This window comes from Crocodylus porosus, unplaced genomic scaffold (assembly GCF_001723895.1).
Source record: "Crocodylus porosus isolate Cpor-Errol unplaced genomic scaffold, CroPor_comp1, whole genome shotgun sequence".
NCBI lineage: Eukaryota > Metazoa > Chordata > Crocodylia > Crocodylidae > Crocodylus > Crocodylus porosus.
In genome coordinates, this window is record NW_017728915.1 from 34,198,145 (window position 1) to 34,206,704 (window position 8,560).

Sequence of the window (8,560 nt, forward strand, 5' to 3'; positions counted from 1 at the left end):
TAAATATCCAATTTACAGTTGTTTGCAAAAGGGATTCTCTCATATTTAGCCTTATCTGGCAGGGCAGAGGTCCAGTGCTCTGTTTCTGACATATTGTTGCTTTTGCATTGCATTACCTTAATTTATTTACTACTATACCACAGTTCTCAGGAAGTCTGGACTTCCTCCTACTCAGTGAAATCAATCGTTTTGCCACCATATTAAGTCTTGTGCTTACTGATGCATGATGATCGGAAGAGCGGGGCCAACACTGTTTTGAAAAAAGGCCACCAAGGTATATTTGACTAGAAACCACGCACTCAGGCCCTGAGGACAATTCAGTGAAACGCTAGTATGTGCTTAACTGCTGGATATGTGTGTGTGTGTGTGTGTGTGTGTATGTAGGGGGAGGCTGTTCGAGTTTTTCTTACAATTTTTCTTTTTCTTTTTCATCTGACTTGAAATTGAATTCCACTCTTTGGTACCAATCACACGGCCAAAACTAATGGATTACTGAATAAATACAATAACTAGTATGCCAAAAAATAAATACAAAACAAACAAAAAACCCAAACATCTGAAATGTGCCTGCTTTAATGCATTGCGCAAATTGAATAATGAGCATTTTTGTTTTTTTGGTAGCAACTGAAGCCTGTTGGATGGTGTCATGGGATGGGGTCCCTAAGGATGGTCGTGTTACCCCTAAGACCCCTTGACCGTGCCAATTCGGCCTGATGAGCACCCTCTATTCTCGCCTGCCATGTCTTGATGTAAATATAGTATAGGGAGGCTGCTTTCACATCTGGTTGGCCACTGCCATAATGGACTTCCCTGAACCCTGTGGGTTCCTGGACCCCTTGTGGGTCCCATTTCAAAATAGATGTCTTGGGACACCCTAGCCTTATGGGCTATATGCGTGGCTCCAAACTGCCCCTTTACCACACCCCAAGCCTCACAGATGGTATTTGCACAATGTCTCTCCAAGGCCTTGGTTTTACTCGGCCTTGGGTTGTCACTGGTCTCTCCACAGCCCTGTCTCTGTCTCTGCGCTGGGGTCTCTACAGTTTTGTCTCTGTCTCTGCACCCCTTGGGCTTGGACTCTCTGCAGCCCAGCCTCTGTCTCTGTGCCCCTTGGTACCGGGCTCTCCACAGCCTTGCCTCTGTCACTGCATCTCTTGGTGCCAGGGTTTCTGCAGCCCAAATGCTGTGATCTCTCTGGTGCCGGGGTCTGTGCGCCCCAAATGCTATGCCCTCTCTGGTGCTGGGGTCTGTGCACCCAAAATAAATGCCACGCCCTCTCTGGTGCTGGAGTCTGTGCACCCCAAATGCTGTGCCTCTCTGGTGCCAGGGCCCCCACACTACAGTGGTGCCAGCCCCAACGAGTCCTCCTCCTTCCCCAGTAGCCTCATCCAAACCACTGGTTGTTATGAAACGGCAAACAAAACATAAGCCCCTGGGCTATAAATAACACTTAAGTTCTCATTGTGCTCCACCCCTTTAAAAGAATCAACCTTTACCCCTGGCATCCCCAGAAGCTAGACTCGCCCTCAGGCCTCTTCCCATAGCTCCCTCTAGGAGGCTCCTTCCCACTTGGTCACTGGCAGCCAACTGCCTTCCCTAGTTCCCGCCTGGGATTTACATGGGCCCAGGGCCCCACCTCCTCTGGTCAGCTAACTGGTGCAGGTACAGGCGCAGGTGTAGGCTAACTCACTTGATGGCCTGTGGTCACAGTAACCCGCAGCTGTGGGCTTCTGCCTGGCCCTTAGCACCCTCTCCCCAGGCAGCTTCTGCTCTTCCAGGAGCAGGCACTTTAGTGCCCTCCGACAGATGGAACAAGGGCAGGTTTGATCAGAAATCTTCTTACTTCCTTTTTGGCCTTTCTGATTAACTGTGAGCTTTTTCTCTTTGTGCTATTGAACAGATGTCTTGCAGCAGTCTTCTGATTAATAAATGTTTTAATAAATCACGGGGATCTCCTGTCCGCGAAGAAACTTACACAGACCATAAAAATTACTGCCTCCTAAACCTGGGATTGGACAACTAGCCATTTTTTCTAATTTTTTTTTTCAGACCTTCACTTAATTTAATAAAAGTAATTTAAAAAAAAAAATGAAGTGACCAAATTAGTCAAATTATTCAGTGAGGACCAGATCCAGAGGCAGTTAATCAGCAGGAAAAGTACCATTGGCTCCAGTGGGTTTTGGCTGAGCCCCTAAGAACAGCTCAGCCACTGGGATGATCAGTGTTGCCTAGCACGGGGCTGCTCCAGTGGCAAGTCTGTTTTGTCGGTGGCCTTTTCTGATGAGGGTGCTTTGGGAGGTCGTTCTCATAGAGCAAGGAGGAATGAGCATTGTTTGTGGCTATACTTGTCTCAGGCATTTCAGTCTTCAGGAAACACCAAGTATCAGTGACAGCAAGATCAGCAGGCACCAAACTATTTCCATCCCTCAGTCTTCTGGGTGGGGAAAGGGGGAAGGAGAACGATGATACCCAGGGCATGTCTACATGAGATGCTATGTCGCTGTAGCAATGTGCTACAGTGACGTAGATCATCACTATGGTGACATAGCATTGGCATGCACAAACCGTGATGCTGCCACTACATTCCCGTAGCAGTGAGCTACCTCATTATAGCATGTCACTACGGCGATGTAGCTGCTAAATATAACCGTGCGCTGGTGGGACAGCACCATAACGGTTGTTATTGCACCACCTTTTAGTACTTCCTAAAGCAGGGATGGGCAAAATGTAGCCCAGGGGCCAAATGTGGCCCACCAGGCCATTCCATCTGGCCTGCAGGGCCCCTAAAAAATTTAGAAAATGAATATTTATCTGCCCCTGGCTGCCTGTCATGTGGCCCTCGATGGCTTGCCAAATCTCAGCAAGTAGCCCTCCACCCAAAATAATTGCCCGCCCCGTCTGTCCCACAAAGCAAGTGCTAAATGACAATGCAGTAACAACTGCGTTGTGGGGGGCATGTGTAGATGCACCCTGAATGCCTCACAGCAAGACTTTGAAGGAAGATCCAGTGCACCAGTTTTCATGTTGGTGGATATTTCAAGCACCAGATTCAATCGGTTATAAGAATTTGAAGTAAAAAGAGCCCTTGTACATCTGCTCCTCTATTTAGCTTGACAACATCCCCTTGCTTCAAGGGAAGCTTGAGATGGGTATAGCAGCAGCCTGGGAAGCAGAAGTATGTTTTCAGCTCTGCCACTGATATACTCTGTGCCACTGATATACTCTGTGCTATCAGGCAAGTCACTCCATTTCTCTGTGTTTCTCTTCTTTGTCTGTTCAGACTGCAAACTCCTTTGGGAGTGGTACACCAGGGCCTGGGTTTTAGGTGCTACCGGAATGCAAAATAAAATTACAAAACGTCTGGCTTTTGCAACAGGAAAGAATAGGCCTGGCAAGTATGCAAGAAAACTGAACTTTAAAATTCGCTAGCTCTGCTTTAAACAGCGACTTCTTCCTGCCCCCATGTTGGGTCATTATGCTTTATACACAGGATTATTTTTGCTCCAACATCCCATAATACCCTCTGGTATTCTTGGGTCTGGTCATCTCTATAGACAACATAGGTTTTTTCGGTTTGTTTTTTTTTTTTTTTTGGCTGTACTTCCCCATCTTTTCCTCACAAGTGAAATTTAAAAAAAACCCAACACTTTCCATTCCAGGCGGTGACCCCAAAGCACTTTGTGCATGGTAATGAATGCACTCTTGCAACCCTCTCATGAAGTAGCTAAGACCTGTTATCCTCATTTTACTGAGAGGAGAAACAGAAGTAGAGAGAGATAAAGTGACAGATCTTTCAGCTAAAAATGTCTGCCTATATTTTTGCCCCTAGTTTTTCTGTGCAATTACTGTGATTGTACAGGCCACTGGTGACACGGCGCATCCAAATTAGCTGTGCGTTTTTGGAGCCTGCTCTGCTTGCCTGACTTGCTCATAACGGGAAGTCTGTGAGACTGCTGCCCTCCAAGCCCACTCTACTGCTTCATCTCAGGTATTTTGGGTGGATTTTTAAGGGAAAGGTGATGAGAATGATCAAGGGCCTGGGGGGGGAGGGAGGGGAACCCTCTCCTGTGAAGAGAGATGAAAAAGACTAGGATCTGTTTACCTTAGACAGGGGATGAACAAGAGGAGACATGATAAAAGGATATAAAATAATGAATGGTACAGTGTCAAGGGGGCATACATCATGCTCTTTGTTTAAACTAATCAAAAATAATTACAGGCTCCTCTCCAATTACTGGTACAAGAAGAAGGGCGGACTAAATGCTTTTGCTGTAACACTTAGCCATTCCAAAAAGTCATCCAGCTCCAGTTCATCAGCTGAACACAAACTCTGCACTGGATGCACCCACGGCCATTAACAGACAAAAAAAAAAAATGTCTATTGTCAGAGTGGTGAGTAGCTCTAAAGATCTATAGTTTTCTACACCAGCAAATTTCTAAATCGCTCTGGGGATTGATACTGGCAATAGTTTAGGGAAGTGAATCATTCAGTAATGCAGAAAATAAGGAGCTCTTTAGGGGTTAGATAAAGGTACATTAATTTACCTTTGCAACATGTCAGGGAGAAATCAGATAATGAACTAGCTGGTAAGCACAGGGCCAGTGATGCCCACTGTTGCAAATCAGAAGTCTCAGCTGTGTGTCATTGGCCTTATATTGCTAGCCGTTAACGGGATCCTCCTCTGGCTCAATTGGTAGGGTCCTGTGCTTGTGAGACTGGAAGAGCTGAGGTCTGTCTGAGGAGCTGTGGCTTGCTGAGCTATGCAGCACTGTGGTAAGGAGGAAGACCTTGGTAACAAAGAATGACTTGCACAACAATCAGCAGCCCCCTAAACAAAGGTGGAGTCTTGTTTTGCTCTCGTTTCTGATTCTGGCGTTGCCACTGATTCGCTTTGCTGTCTTGAGTAAATTACTTAACTCTTCGGCTTGCCTCATCCAACTCTTAAAAAAAGGTACAAAACCATGGGTCTACTTCAGAAGGACATGGAGAGCCTGGGCAAATGATCACTTGACAATAGTTCTGCGCTCTGCTTCTGAGCTCAGATAAGGCGAGAAGAAAGAGAGAAGCAAAAAGGATGGCAAAAGAGGGGGAAACACCGCAAAAGACAGATGCCTGTGTTTCAGGGATCCAAAATTCTCTTTGGCCATCGCACCATTTTGTTAGTAGAGCATGAATTGTTTAACAACTTGCCTTCTCCCCACTTTCCTTCATTCCCTCACCCACGCATACCTTGCAAATGCTGCTCCTTCAGCCGGATGTCAGCCATTCTAGTCTCAAGGTTACCTATATTTCACACATCTTTGATACTCTCTTCACTTGCCCTGGGGAGCATTGATTATGCTGGACCGAGAAAAGTGACACTGAGTTTATGCTAAATGAAGAAATCTCACCAAATGTTCAATTTTACATACAGATATAGATGCAGTAGATCCATATGCATATAGATAATGCTTGTGTGGCCCTCCTTCTGGGTACCTCCCATAACACCGTGCCCCATACCTGAGCTGTGGCAGATTGAAGGGTTGGTAACCACGAGGGAATTATATATTGGACCTCCCCTCATAACAACTTAGATTCCTGGTTCACAGCCAAGCCCTTTAAAGGGTGTTTTTCCTAAAGGCTGTTCTTCAAGACATGCAACTGCCCCTTCACAAAGGCTTTCTCTCTGGTTAGAAAAAAAGAGAATAATTCTCTTTTCCAAAATGCTGCCCGTATCACCCATATCCTGCCTTATCTACACATCAAAGAGCAACTCACAAAGACACTGTCATGGACCCAGAGGAACAGACTTCCACCTTCAGCTTCCTCTGTGCAAAAATGAAGTTTATTTTCTACCTATGGGGACTTTTTACCATCTTTAATTTTCCCTGGGGCTGAGGAAGTGTGTGTGTGTGCCTGAAAGCTTGCAGAAAAAATATTTTTTTTTGCAATTTCTTACTTCGGGGGGTTTCAACCTTTTGCTATCAGTGTACCCCTAGTGGCTGGATGCTGAGCAGGGGGGAGAGGGGAGGTGGCACGTGGCTGGACGCCGAGGGGTGTGGGGGGTGTCAAGCAGTTGGACACTGAGCAGGGGGGAGAGGGGGGTGGTGTGTGGCTGGTCACTGAGAGGCAGTGGGGGTGTGCATGATTGGACGCTGATCAGTGGCAGCCACCGCGTGTGAGCTTCCCCGCTCTCCATGTCTGGCCTGGTGGGCGGTGACTATGTGGCAGCATGGGATGTTGCATGGTGGTGTTCCATCCTTGCCTGCCCATACGCACCCTCTGGGGTCTTCTCAGGTACCTCTGGGGGTATGCGTACCCCCGGTTTACAACCCTTGTCTTAGTTGGTCTAATAAAAGGTATCATCTCTAAACCAAGAGTTCTAGAGTTTTGCATTTCTTTTTGTCTTAGACCAACACAGCTACCAAATACATCCTTGCCCATGCCTCCCTTTCACCCAGCAAGCAGCAGCCAGTATCACAAGAGCACAAGGCTCCATCTTTCTGCCCTCTTAGCTTAACAGCTTCTAAACAGCAAGGATACTTTGTCCACATGGGCCTGCCGGGAAGGTTGCCTTTTCATGATCCTTCAGATTCGTGCTCCGTTCAAAAGCAATTTGCGAAGTAAACCTGACTGTGATCCAACTTTTTATTCAGAATTGATGCAGGAAATCTGGACCCTTCCTCCACAACTTCAGATGTCTAGATTAGTATGCTCCGTCTTGATTCTAAACTCAGCGAAGCTGCAATGTCAGACACTGAAGGGTCTCAAAAGCCTTGGGCAGGATGCTCTTTTCTTTACACATTATAATACAGGCTACATTGCCAGAGAGGAAAAAGAGTATTTCAGCACTTTTTGATTGCTATGTAACTATGCTGCAAGCTATACTCTCTGCTGCCAGAATCGCTGCCGGGGGGAGTATTAATTACTTGAAGATGATTTCAAGAATAGTCACCTGCTGAGAAAAAGCAAGCGAACATAACAATAGAGACATCTATTTATTATGGAAAGAATAATCAGGGAACACAGGAGCCTAAAAAATGTGACGCTTTGGTCCTCCGAGCCTTGTACCACAGAATACAACTTTTAAAATAAGCTCCTTTGAAAATAAAATAATTGGGAATGGAAAGTGGGCATATTGGTCTAAATTGGACATTATAGGGGAACGCTGTTTTTTTTTTTCCTAATGGATCCATTTTATTTATTTCCCATTATCTCAGGTAAAGCACTTTGCAGGCACACAGCACATCCTGTTGTAGAAAGGAAGATGGAGTCATCGATACCAGTGTCGGCTGTCACGCCACCGCTACAATTCAGCAGTCAGCCGTACACATCATTAAGAAACAAGTTCCCTGTGGGGAACACCAGTGGTTCTCAGCAACATGGATAGCAGCCCCTTTGCTTTGTTTCACTGAGGTCCTGAATATTCCCACACAGCATCTCTCTGTAACACCACAACTCTTTAATGCAGCGTTGGGATTTTCATGACCAAAATAATACATTCAGAGGGGGTCAAATCAAGGAGAGTCCTAATGATCAGGGAAGCTTGGAAGCTTGGCAAAAAGTACAATCCATTACATTTAGCGCTAGTTCATCAAGAATTCATCATAAGTTGTAAGGGCAGGGGGAGGGTTGCTCAAAGGGAGTTGTATAGATTCGAGTTTTAATTTGAAAGTGATGGGGGTGATAAAAAACAACACAAATGTCAGGGTGTTGTTGCTCTCCCTGAAAGGTCAGGACAAGCAGTCAGGAAGCATGCCTGAAAACGATACCTCTGACAGTGCTGTTTCAGATGCTTAGTGTTTATGGAGCGGCACTCATCAACTCCAATTCTAAAATAGTCAGGGGCGGGAAGGGAAAGAGCTGCTATCTTCCTGAAAGAGCGTGAATCTACTAAATAACATCACTGAGCAGTCTCACCAAAATATCAGCGGTACGTGTACTGAAGGCATTTCTCCAGGCTGAATTGGAACAGTGGGTATTTAGATGCCTTCCAAAGGCTTGGCACAAGTTATTAATGTGACATTAAATTGCCTTTAGAACTCACTGGAACTGTGTGGAGGAGGTTGATGTAAAATAATAGAGTCAAAGCATGCCATAAGTGAAATACGTTTCCAGTTCTTTAAACAGGTGACCCAAAAAGCCTAATACTATAAAATATGCATTAAAATATTTATAGTCAGCTTACTGTGGCTACATACATGTATGCACACACATGTGTGTAATATATATATATTACACACAGAAATATATACATAAAGACACACATTTCTTTGCACATATACACGTGATTGGATTAATGTGCATAGGCACTGACACACACATACAGAGTATGTACAGGTCTGGATCTAACTATAGCAAAATAGAGATAGGATAAGTTTGATTCCACTTTTTCTTGAGACAGCTTATTTTATATTGACTTCAGTGCATTTTCTTTTGATTTAACTTAGAGGGACCATTGGGCTAGGGACAGACATTGCACATAAACCGGTTTAAGTTATCAGAAACTGGTTTAAACGTGTAACAGAACATAAATTCAGTGCACATAAAACAGTTTCATAATGGCTGAAACCAGTTTGA